Source organism: Ziziphus jujuba, chromosome 7, assembly GCF_031755915.1.
Source record: "Ziziphus jujuba cultivar Dongzao chromosome 7, ASM3175591v1".
Lineage (NCBI taxonomy): Eukaryota > Viridiplantae > Streptophyta > Magnoliopsida > Rosales > Rhamnaceae > Ziziphus > Ziziphus jujuba.
Window position 1 is genome coordinate 16,259,440 of NC_083385.1, and position 13,569 is coordinate 16,273,008.

At 33.2% G+C, this 13,569-nt stretch overlaps 1 long non-coding RNA gene and 1 pseudogene across 1 annotated transcript; one reads left to right on the forward strand and one right to left on the reverse strand.

The window, feature by feature from the left end:
• Window positions 1-280: 280 nt before the first annotated feature.
• On the reverse strand, window positions 281-6,401 carry LOC107425273 (bifunctional riboflavin biosynthesis protein RIBA 1, chloroplastic-like; annotated as a pseudogene).
• Window positions 6,402-7,028: 627 nt separating this feature from the next.
• LOC112492519 (uncharacterized) lies at window positions 7,029-9,750 on the forward strand. The gene is made up of 2 exons (XR_003056951.3): window positions 7,029-7,373; window positions 9,505-9,750. It is a non-coding gene; the product is annotated as an uncharacterized LOC112492519 (long non-coding RNA).
• The last annotated feature ends 3,819 nt before the right edge of the window (window positions 9,751-13,569 follow it).

Genomic DNA, 13,569 nt, shown 5'->3' on the forward strand with positions numbered 1-13,569 from the left:
AACCTCAACATTCACTGTCGACGGGCAGATAATTTTGTAACTGTATAAAACCTCAAAATTTTCAAATATAAGAAATCACAATCTTCAAATGAAAAGATCATGACAAATGAGTTTGATTAATACTAAGCGCTTCACCCCTATCCCCCCCAAAAAAAAATAATAATAATAATAATAAAAATAAAAAAAACAGAAAAGAAGGAGAAAAACTAACAAGAACTATTTTAATAAAAAGAAAATAATGATTTATTATTATTTATTACAAAAAGACATAAGATACATATAAAAAATATATAACAATAGCACCTCTTTATTTTCTAAAATAGATGAATCTACTAATCACAACAATAAATATTTGTATAAGTTTTGTTTGGGAATGCAAGCATATAACTAAATGGAACCGGCCCAAAGGGACATTATAGATTATCTGCATAAGCAAAAACATTTACATGTCCCAGCTTGTCAAATATTTTAACTACAAACAATTTCCATCTAATGATGCATTCCAAAAGCTATATTGCTTCTGAAATATAACTTTAAATCTGCATATTGAATAAATCAGGAGCCATCATAAAACATGGGGTTTAGATATCCTTTGAAATGTACCTCTTTTTCCATGTGTTTATAGGCTGTCAATGCTCCAACTACCAATGTTCTCCAATAACGCCATTTATGTATCCTTTAAGTTGGATCCATAGACATGCGCCATTTTCGTACGTTTGGTCTCCAGATATCTCTGGTTCTCCTTAGTTATTGGTGTCAACAATGGCACCCTGCCTGCGACGGCCAAACCGTAACCTTTCAGTCCAGTGTACTTCGCAGGATTGTTTGTCATCAGCCTCATCGTACGGACCCCTAGATCTCGTAGTATCTGCGAAATGAGATTATCCATTGAGCTTGCTATCCAAAGAAAGAAAAATAAGAGAATCACTTTTGGAGGGGATAAGGCAAAGACAAAACCTGTGGTCTAGTTTTTTTAAATGGCATTAGCACGAATTTCTGTAACAACTATATTCTGAAAGGTTGAAAGACATCACGTATTATGGATGTAATTATATACAGGAATATTAAGATGTAATTTGTTGATAAAAGACAATATCTAAATACTTTAGGAGCAAGATGCACATGGAGAAGGCTCTCGTCCTCGCTGCCATGGCATACCCAAATATTTCAGATGGGGCAAAAGAACTCTAATGTATTGAATAAAACTAAAATTAGATTGCAGATTTAAATTTGGTTTTAATATTTCATGCACTAGAAAACATTAAATTTTATTCCGTATAAAATTACCATGCTAATTATGCAAAATCCTAGCATCCAATGAAAATAACTAGAATTTAACAACAGCCAGAGCAGCCAACTGAGCCAATGAAAGGAGATAATATATTGAAAGAGAGGCTCATACATTAATAGGAATCAATCTGACTTGATAGCAAGAATAGATCATGCAGTTGCAATTGTTAATCAAATGACATCTAGTAATTGTTAAGAAGATGATACCTGTGCGCCAATGCCATACTCACGCGAATCAACAGGTAATCCCAGCTCCTCATTGGCTTCAACAGTGTCACGCCCATCATCCTGCAGGTTGTAAGCACGGAGTTTGTGGCCCAAACCAATTCCTCTACCTTCATGTCCACGGAGATACACCAAAACACCCCTACCAGCTGCCTCAATTTGCTTCATTGCAAGTGCTAGCTGGTTTCCACAGTCACATCTGGCAGACCCAAATATATCACCAGTGAGGCACTCAGAATGTACCCTTACAAGAACATCTTGACCATCCCCTATTTCGCCCTGCTCATATAAAAACCAGGCCCTAAACATCAATTATGACCTTCAATAAACATAACTGTCCACTATCAGTCTAAATCAATCACAATGAAGAACATGATGTAAGAATTAATAATGATTTGAATATGATATTGAAGCTTAACAATCAAAATAAATAACACAGCACATATTGAAGCTTAAAAATATGCAGACCGTTGGAGGAAGCATTCAGCAAGAAGACAATTGGGCCACCACCAAATTATCAAGATAATTCATCCATTCTTGTTGGATATTAACACACAGAATCCTAAATTTCAATGCATAAATCTTTTTCTTTGAATGCACATGACAATAGATGATGTTTCTTTCATATTCAATGGAGTTATCCAATTTCAAGACTTCAACGTAGTCAATAATAGTTAAGACACCAAGGAGAGTATAACTGCACACTTTTCATCCAACTGAACCTATGCTAGATTTCAACAAACCAGATATGCCAGATCTTAAAATCCCGTCAAATGCGAGCTTGAAGAAAGCCAGACAAACCAAAGTACCATTATCATCCTTCGTTGAGGTGGGGAGTTTCTTATTAGAAATTGATAACAATCAAAATCACTAAGAAAAATATAAGTTCATTGCAGATATAATGAACCTAAATGGTGACATCAAAGAGGAAGAATGCCAGTTTTGAGTGATTTCAGTTTAATAAAATACTCAAGTAACTTGGGTAGATTATCAAACATAACTTAGCAAGGGCCTCAATGTAAAAAGAAATTGGGAGATGAAAAAACATTGATTGTGCCTGCACATGAGAGAGGGACAGAGGGAAAGAATGGGACCTTCAAAAAGCACCCTAATAGTTATTCATACCTGTATCTTGGTTCTCTTGTTTTTACAAACTACCCTATTTAAAGGCTATGAAAGAAGCTGATTTCTAATGTTCAACCAAGCAACAAGGTGGTTTTGAACCCAAGGCTATCCTCTTGGTAGGTTATAACCAAAAAGTGAAAACGATAGCTTGAAAGGCATACACAGCTGATGAAGAAAAATACAGATACAAATGCCAACATGGAAAAAATTAATCATAGGAGTGTCCTATTGCATAATAAGAAATATTTTAATACCGTGCCTAACAGCTTTTATTGCTACAATATTCATAAATTGACAATTATAAAAACTTACCTGCAATTTCTTATCGGTTTGAATAAAAAAAGTAGACAGTTTTTTAAAAGGTAGTTATTCTAGTTCCAGTTCATTGCTTACTTTAACCATGCCAATGTGCTCAATGCCATCAATAAGTGATCTATAACAGTAGGCTTTGAATGGGCCCCACATTGTGGGAATTGGCGCTGCAGCTGCCAGCTCCACCAACTTGTCTCTTTTCCTCCTATATCTGATGATCATGACATATAAAAGTACACTCTTAGAGCACACACACATAAAAAAAAAAAAAAAAAAAAAAAAAGAAAAAAAAAGAGAAGGAAGATATATAAAGAACATAAAAATATGCAATTCATTCATTAATTTTAATGAGAGGAAAAAATTTTGCAAATGTGATAATCACTTATCCTAAAGAAAAGTATGCCAAGAAGCAAAGGCGTTTGTTTGGTTTGTGTTTTTTCCTCAAAAAAAAGGTTAATTGGCTATATGAACAATCATTAACTGTAGTTTTACCAATACAAGTTATAACTATCCGTAAATGATGTTAGCAAGGGCATTTAAGTTGCAACTAGATGCATTTTCTTCACATACACCAACAGTGAGGGTAAGGTGCATGATGTGTTTGACAGCAAATTTCGACTACCTTATTAAATCAGCAATGGAGATTATTTTTAAGTTTTCTGCCTGGGCAAATTGGCGAAGCTTGGGTAATCTAGCCATAGAACCATCATCATCCACGATTTCACATATAACTGCAACAGGATCTAACCCTGCCAACATTGCAAGATCAACTGAAGCCTCTGTGTGCCCAGCTCTTTTTAGAACTCCTCCCTCTCTATACTTTAGGGGAAAGATATGACCTGGGCGGTTGAAATCTTCAGGTTTTGAATCTCTCGATGCAAGAGCCAACACTGTTGCTGCTCTATCATGGGCTGAGACACCTGTTGTTGTTCCATGTTTTGCATCCTATTAAACTCAATAGAATTTAGGTCACATGTAAGAAATAATAGCAACTATAAAGCATGCAATTTCTACACATAGTCAATATTTCTTGATAAGGTAATAATAAAAGTTACCCACAACAAATTTCACTAAAATTTTATTATCACTATCATCAATGCCAACCAAAAAAAAAAAAAAATGTCAGCAACTCCAATTTTAGTAAACTCTAGTTTCACAAATTATTTGCACAAATATCGAATCATACATCAAATATCCATTTCATTCGTTGCCTAATTCTTTTACAGCATTAATCACTTGAATTGACAGGTAATACAATGTGAACAACCTAATTGCTGATCGGCTCTGTTCACATGCCATTGAGAAACCAATTGATCCTTATGCTCAAGTTAGCCCTTTTGCAAGGATGCTTAGAGTTAGCTCTGGGTACATTATGATGCAAACGGTAAATCTACACTGTAGAAAAGAAACATGTACTCAAGCATGCACGAGAGGAGAAAAATAAAATAAAATAAAAAAGGGGGGGGGGGGGGGGGGAGTGAAAGTTGTTATGCACAGAAACATATTCAATTCCTGGAAATAGCACCATAAAGCTGCAATTATCACATTTTACATACAGCTTAACGAGAGGAAAACAGTTCATTCCCAAACACATAATAACAATGATAAACTTTTACTCTAACTACCTACCACTGACACGGTGAATGCTGTACAAAGTTTTTCTTCATTCTCCTTTTGTGTCACCATCAGTGGAAGTTGCAACCTTTCTAGGTCTTCTTCTTTCATGGGCACACACAATATCCCGGTTCCATGCTTGACAAGAAATGCCATAGCTTCTGGTGTTACCATTGATGCTGCCATTATCAAATCTCCCTCGTTTTCTCTGTCTTCATCATCTACAACAATTACAAACTACAATACCTTGAAAGTTAATAGCCTCTCATTCTATCCACACACACACACACACACACACACAAAAGAAAGAAAGAAAAAAAAGAAAAAGAAAAAAAAGAACACAAACTAATGAGCAGATGGAAGCACTGACCTTGCCTTGACGGATATCTTCAATAGCCTCTGATATAGAAGAAAATCCTTCTGTAGGACGATCCAGATCATATTCATCATTTTCAGCAAAGACGCTTCTAGTTATCGGAGTTATTTCTGCTGCAAGTGTTCCAAAAGCTGCAGCATCAGGTTGTGTTTCTATTCCAGTAGGTTTGCCAAACTGTTGTACAGAACTAGTTTCTTCTACATTATTGCTGCTGGGGTAAGACAGGAGATCACCTTCTCCAGATATCAATGTGGCTTTTGCCCTAAAATTGGCCTTGTATGCAAGCACCACTTTTCTAGTCAGGCTTGCAGAGACAATATCAGCTGTGCATCCATTTGCTATGGATGAGGGGGTCCAACAGCATATACCATCACTTCTTCTGAACAAAAGCACCAATCAGAATCGCAAACACACCAAATGAAAAAGACAAACGGTTTTTGTATAAAAATAAAAATTAAAAAAAGAAAAGAAAAAGAAAGACAATCGAAGAATTCCAATCTTCACAAGTGCATTGCAAATGAGTTTTTGAAGTTTCAAATAAACAACCTTCGCCACGGGGGTTTACATTTTATTTTTAGAATTTGATCAATACTATATAAATTAGCATTACCAATAAAGTAAACAAAAAATGAAATTGTTCATATTCTTATTAAAAAATTCAGTGTCCCTTTTAATTAAAATATTGCCAATTGGCATTTAAAAAAATAAATAATGAACCAATCACTGAAACGAATATCCAACAACATAAAATCACCATCTTTCATCCCTTTGGCATATACCAAAAAAATTCTAACACAGAATTCCAGGTCCCAAAAGTTTAGGGTGTGGCATTTTGTAATTATTTCACAATTCTCCCTAAAATTGATAGACATGGTTCCCAAAAAAAAACAAAGAATTTCAGTTACTTTTAACTACTTGCGTCATACTATTACACTCCCATCCTTCTCACCCTTATCTAGATCGCCGAATTTATATCCCATTTGCGATCCAGGCCACGTCAATGCAGTTTATAAACTTTTAAGGATTTAGATTACTAGATTACACTGATAGTTTTCCCAAGTTTTCTCAGCAACCAAACAGAGAAATGCAGGTAAAGAACAATCAGTGCCATGTGTACAACTAAGAATTCTCGAATGCAAAATCTCCAGCAAAAAAACACAACTTAAAGAACAAGAGAGATAATTGTAAGGGGCAAAACTTACGGTAAACGGGAAACAAACATTGAAGAGAAACAGAGATTGATGGAAGCCATTAGGCAAACGCTTCTTCTTTTCTTCTTTGCGATGAGTTTTGTTTGTTGGGTTGAGAATCGATAAATTAAAAAGCTACTGACTGACTGAGTAGCAGACCGTTTTCAACAAACGGAAAACGGAACGGTGAAAAAGCCCACGCAAAAGAAAAAGAATGGAGAGGATAAAACCGGAACAAACAATACCATGCAAAAGGGTTGGTTGGATTTCTGGGTTGGGTTTGTTTTTTTTTTAAGCCCAAAATCTCACCGCCATGAAAGCTGTGACAGCGGACAGGTTGATCCAACGGTTAGCATTCTATGCAGATTACGTGTTTTTTTTTTTTTTTTTTTTCTAATCATATAAATTTTCTTTTTGTTTGACATTTTATTTTAAATATATATTTAATAATATAAGTGTTAATAAATAAATAAATATTTATATATATATATATATATTTTTATAATAAGTGGGAATATATTATGCATTTTTTATATTAAAAATTATGCTTAACCCATCTCAGCCAAAAAAATAAATAAATAAATAAAACAAAAAATTATGAGCATTCATATTGCTCGCCAATCTTTTTTTAACTAAATTTTATGTTTTCATGTGCTTTTTATTAGCGTGTTTTATTTTTATTTAGTTTATTTTAATTATTTATTAATGATAGTTAAAATTTGTCATATATATATATATATATATATATATATATATGTGTATATACACACAACAAAACAATGTGGATGTTAAATGATTTATTAATATTAATTAATAATAATTAAAATTTATGATATATATATATATATATATATAGAGTAATATCGATTGATTTTGGTAGGATCCGGATGCTTAATTGGCCGAACGTGACCTTTTCAATATATATATATTAAATATAAAAAAATTAAGAAACAAAAATTAACACATTGGCAAACTGCGTAAACTTATTATTATTATTATTATTATTTTGTTTTCCAAAGGAAGAAGAGATTGATATTTTTTCACTCCTTAGAAATGCCACGTCCGTAATTCCCGCTACTCTCCCAACCGATCCTTGTTGAGTCAAGAAAGAAAATTTCCGATGAATCCCACAGCAACCCACTCGGAATGTCAGATCCTTTCTCTCTCTCTCTCTCTCTCTCTCTCTGTGTTCAAGCTGCGAGAACACTCATGGTCTCATTATGCTTCCATGCCGATTCATGGTTAGTTTTTTATTTTTTATTTTTATATATTGCTTGTAATTTTTCTGTTTACTGTTTACTCTCAGCTCGAACTCAATCTGGATTTTTGTTTTGTTTATTTTTTATTTTTTATTGTTCGCTGATTTGAGTGCGTATTTTGGATTTGGTTAAAGATTATGGTTTCTATATAGGGGATATGTATGAAAAATTGTTGCTCTGTTTCATTCTAAACTCATTTGGCATCGTAAATGGGGAAAAAAAAATGAGATGATGCTTGGTAGAGATTTGAACTTGGGAATTCTAGGCATTGTTATTGATTAGATTTGTAATTGTATCAATGTGACCAAATTTAAGTTTTACGTACCATTTCTAGGAGACAAATTATTGTCATGAATAATGGGAGTCCTTTGTATGGTGAGTCTCAGCTACATTCTCATGTATTGTTTGAAAATATACCATTTAGAAATTAACGGAGCCAATCAATCTCCGTTGGTTGTTATAATCTCATCATTACTAATTCAGAAACAGCTAATCTAGTAATAATTGGGTTTGGTAGGATAGGGTCCTCCCCACACTTTTTTTTTTTTTTTCTTTTTCTTTTTCTTTTTTCCAACTGTTTCAGTAGGCAAACAAATTATTCTGAATGGTTCTTAACACAATATCAAAAACAAAATGATTTTCGAATTGGTGGCGTTCAATGAGAGGTTTATTTGAATGCTTTGTGAACACTTTACAAATTAAAAAACAAAGCTACCGTTGCATGAGTTTCATAAACTACTGATCATATTTAAATTTACCCTTTTAGTTTTTTATCCCAGAATATTATTATTTGTCTAAATTGCCAATCAATTGATTGTTATTGCTGTTGTAACTTGTCGATTTCAACCCGTTATTCATTTCGAACTTATATTTATCTTAAGTTTATGTTGTGAGAATATCTGGAGCTTTTCTTTGTAACTCCCACTTGAGTAGCTGACCTAGTTTATACAAATCTTGTCAATTACATGCTTTTTTAAGTTGAGAAACAAGAGTTAGTTTTGGCTTACTAATTCTAATTTCAATTCGCTAGTAGCTATTTATGAAATATATTTTGGTTCCCTTCGTTTTATGAGAAGGGATTGATAGTAGAATTGAGTTTTAGATTATACATGTTAAATAAGTTTACTTTTTCTTTTATTTCTTCTTTGCATATAACATGGTTAGCTTGTCAGGGTTATGGAAATATTCCATCTTCATATACCTTATGATTCACTATTTTCTTTGTGGTACAAATATTCTTCTTATCTTGTTCTTCTATTTTATGAAAACTGCCTTCAGGTCACCTTCTGTCACTTTCAGCAGTAAGGTAGTTTGACATTTCTTGATGCTTCCTGATTAGGCACTTTAATGGTCCTCATTAATGTGGTAATCTTTTTTGTTTGACGGAATTAATTTGGCAATCTGGGAATTTTGGGCTTTTTTTTTCATTCTAATAGGTAAGTGATTGTTATTCTTTTCTTTAATAATACTTTAAGTTGAAGTCATCACTGCCACTATGAAAGAAAATAAATAATCTATAATCTTCACTTGCTTACTTTGAATTTTTGCCTGCACAAATGGTGAATAAAATTCTGGAAACTGAAAATTAAGTTTGATTTGAGTAATTACTTATTCAATTTTATGAAAAGCAGCTTTACTTAAAAATATTAGACATAGACTGGCCTTGAAAGCTGTGCTATTCAAATTCAATTATGGAGTTCAGCAGTCTCTCTTTGTTTTTAAGTTAAGTTGGTGTACTTGGCCTTAGAAATTAAAAGTGTCTGCAAATTAACTGTTTGCATTGTACCACTTAGGCATCAGATCTTTCTAGACCTAAATGACTTTGGTCATTTAAAAGTTCTTACTTTAGACATACATATGAAGCAAAGTACTTCAATTGTTTCAGTAAGTACTTCCACGCTGAAATATAATGTATATTGCAATGGAGTGGCAAAAAAGTTATTTTGTACTTAAACAGTGATCCAACTACTTTTATACTGCTCCTGACCTTAAAAAAAATTATAATTAAAAAAAAAAAAAAACCTTTTAAACGGCTCAGAACTGAGATCAATGTTTTTTAGAGCTACATTCTGATGTGTTCTATATGTAACAACTACTTTCTTGATTACTGCAGATGTTGAAGATAGAAGTGGTATTGGTAGAATTCATGATGGAACATTATTTCTGTGTTCATTTATCTGTGAGGTGTTGGTCTTGGCCATGACTAGCCCCACAGTTTTGTTTGCTTTGTACTTAGCTTAGTTAGTTTTCTTTCTGGCAAATATACATACATAAGAAAAACAAAAAATGCATAATAGATGGAAATTGCCTTGTGTTGTATGACTCACAATATCACACAAAATCATAACTTATTCGTCCATACAGTTTTCTGCTAATTTTTTGGACCCACGAATGGCTCATAAAGCTTTTGTTAGTGCTTAGCGCAATGGAGGAAAAGCCATCTAGCTGCTCTCTAATGAACTACAAAAACTAAGCCATCTAGCTGCTCTCTAATGAACTACAAAAACTAAGAGTTGGATGCGCCACAAACTGTGATTGATTGCACAAAACTTACATATTTGCTACTCTAGTTTAACATTAAGAATTAAAGGTTTCTATTTATTTGATATTCAGGGGATGAAGAATTAGAAACTAGTAAAGTGCTAACACACTTCCCTGCAAATGCGCCACAAACTGTGATTGATTGCACAAAACTTACATATTTGCTACTCTAGTTTAACATTAAGAATTAAAGGTTTCGATTTATTTGATATTCAGGGTATGAAGAATTCGAAATTAGTAAAGTGCTAATACTGAAGTTGTCCTTTTGGCAGTTATTGTTTCTGTTTTTTGTTTTGTTCAAGAATAATAATGTTGCAAGAAGGAAGAGATGAGTTAAGTTTGAAAGTGATGATGCTAATAGAGAAGCTAGAGTTGAAGTTCGGTCCGTTCTGCATTTTAAAATAGAATTTTAAGTTCGCAAAATGGAGAGTCCATCTATATACATCTGAAGTTGTCTCCTGAACCATAGTTATTTTCATTTGGGTTGCTAACTTGATTGTCAAAATGAGAAATGAAATAGATCTGATAATGGAAATTCACCTATTTTTTCAACCATAGGAAATTTGATTTGTACCTTGCAAAAGATTGAAGACATGAATTATATAAACTTATAACTTGTTTTAGTTGATGATGAGTTTATGTGTAGGAAAATTTTGTTCTCCTTCAAAATTAACTTAGTACTGGTATAATTATATATATCATGATTGCCATGTATATAATATATATCTTACCAGATATGCTGTTTGCTTAGCAGAACCTTAATTATTTTTTTCATGGTCTTGTTGGGAAGTTACATAGAGGAGAGGGCATATGTTACTGTATTAGAAATATGATGGCTTTTGATTTTTTTTTTTTTTTTTGGCCCCCCTAATTCAATGATTGTTTTGATAAGCCAGAATTATAGGTAAGCCACTGATCTGTCTAAAGTTCCTGATAAGTTATATGAATTTGAATAGCTTGTGTTGTCTATGGAAACCAGCTCACAAGCAAGCTGTTTTTAGTCCTCAAACCACATCTTCTTAACAACATGTTTTTTTATTTTTTATTTTTTTCTTAAAGAAATGAGTGTGGGAAAGAAGGAGATTAGTTTTATTTTATTAAAGTAAAGAGGAACAGTCTTGAGAAAGATTCTTATACTTTTCCCGTTTACCTATTGGACAGCACTCACAAATTAGAAAAAGAAGGCTAAAAAAGAAAGCTGCCTACCATTAGGGTGTCTATACTGTTCAAAGCCCACCCGCCTAGTTAAACTTTTCCTTTCGTTTGTTACTTTCTACTTGTCTTTCTTTTTCTTTTTCTTTGTTTTTCACTTGTGTTAGATTCTATGCACACTCATTTGGTAGGCCCTTTGTAGGTACCCAAAAAACAAAAAGACCCCTTTCTTTCTCTATTTTCAAAACTCTAAAAGTTAAGGAACTCATGGAAACTATTTCTAAGTGCGTCCGTTTTCTACCACTTTTGAAAAACATCTAGCTCAAAACTGGACCATCCATTCTCAAAGTCTTTCTGAAATGAATTTTTGGCCTAGTGATGATGCCATCCGATTCATTTTCCGATTTGATAGGGATTCAGATTTTGGATTCTAAGTTGCTTTGCATCTTAAGGGTAAGATTAAGGATTCAAGAAAGAAAAGAAAAAATAAAAAAAAGGTTAAGATTAAGGAATGGCCAACTGTTTATGTAACTTGTTCTTTTTCTTTTTTTATTCTAGAACGTTGCTTACAATGTTAAAGAATACCCATTACAGATATGCCTGCATGGATGTTCCTATAGTATCCAGAAAAGCACTTTTTTTCTACGTAGTCCAACCTCTGCTGCCTATTCCATGTTCATTAATGGCAGATTATGTTTTGGAAGTCTAAAATTGATTACAATGTTATAGGGTATAACAACTTTGTTGTTTGATCTAACGGACTGGGATTGTTTTGTGGGCCCTGCTTTAGCTGGCTTCTGGTAAGAAAAAACTTGAAATTCTTTGTATCCAAACAACAGCTAGAGAGATATTCAGAGGCTGGAATTAGCCTGGATTGAATACCCGACATGCTTAAAAAAAAAAATTTGGCCAGGTTTGAACATAGGTTTTGCAAGTGCTAACAGACAAATCTGGTGACTAAAATGTTATTTATTGGAATCAAGCCTTTCTTTTTGCCCTTTTCTTTTTAACAAAATCATTTAATTTTTGAACATGTGATTCATGTTCAAATAATCATTATCACGTCAAATCGCTTTTTCATTTTGGCGGTTTGACTTGTGCTTTGTTTTTGTGTGCTAAAATAAATGAATAATCTAAGCTGGGTTGACGATGTAATTTTGTTGCAAAATAAAAAGTAGACTGAAGGTTTGAGAGGATGTTATTGGTGAATTAAGCTATACTTGCATATTTGGATTGTTTGGAGGGCTATGTGTTTCATTCACATTGGTGTCGGCATGTTTTGAGGGTTGTTCTTCCTTGGCAAGTTAGGTTTTCTAGGGTTTCACCCACCAAAAAAAAAAAAAATAAATAAAAAAAAAATCCAAAAAGTTAGCCTCCCTACGGTTTTATGTTTCATTCAAGATTTTCCAAATCTAACAGTAAACATGGTTGTTTGAGGTTAACCACCATTCAAGCTTTGAAGAGAGAAGAAAAAGAAAAGTAATACACATTTTTTTTTTAATTTTATATTAGAGGTGCAGATATTCGAATTCCAATTATTTATTGTCAGAGAAAAAGTAACTTTATCACATTGTATTATCTATATGCAAAGATAATAGTACTACATTTTTGTTATAACGTGTAAGATACTTAGAATCTTCATTAATTGAGTGTTATTTATACATATTAACAAGTCTAAAAATTGAATCTTCGTTAATTGAGTGTTATTTATACATCTTAACAAGTCTAAAAAAAATTAAGGGTTGATCTTTCTTTTTTTTTGGGGTTTGAACTGTTTTATACAACGGATCTATGTATGAGCTCTCTTCCACAACCCCTTCTTACAAAGTCTCCTGTCTTTTTTTTTTTTAAAAAAACTCTATCTTACAAAGTCATGTCCTTGAATTGATGTTCACCATATCAACGGTTCATATGGTCTGTTATTTGGCCATCTAAATCATAATACCAAGAAAAAAAAAAAAAAAAATTGAGATTCGAGGACAGCCTTTTCTCTGATATATTCCACCAGCTTGGACACGTAGTACCTCACCCATTTTTCGGATTTTTCTCTGTGAGGTCTTGGATTTCCCACATGCCCATGCCTCTCATAGTCTGTGTGGGGTTACATTGAAATTTGGGAAACCCAACTCACACGTGTTGTTGTCATTAAAATAATGTTGAAAAGGGTCCCACCTTTTTACGTAACCAGCAAACTAATTTCTTGGCGGTAGTCAAGCAGTGGTATAATAAGATACATGATGGTGATGATGATGCTGATGGGCAAAACTACAGCAAATTAGAAAAACCTTACCTTGGCAATTGGCTTATCATAGGGATATGCATATAGAGAGAGAGTGCTTATAAGGGCTTCTGGAAAATAGTATATATCACAATATATTATATGGAGAAATTCCTGAGTTTTCTGTGTTAAGTAGACAATACAGGAACTTGGGGGTGTGGCAGAAACTCAATACTCGTTGTATACCACAAAGTTTTTAGGCCAAGT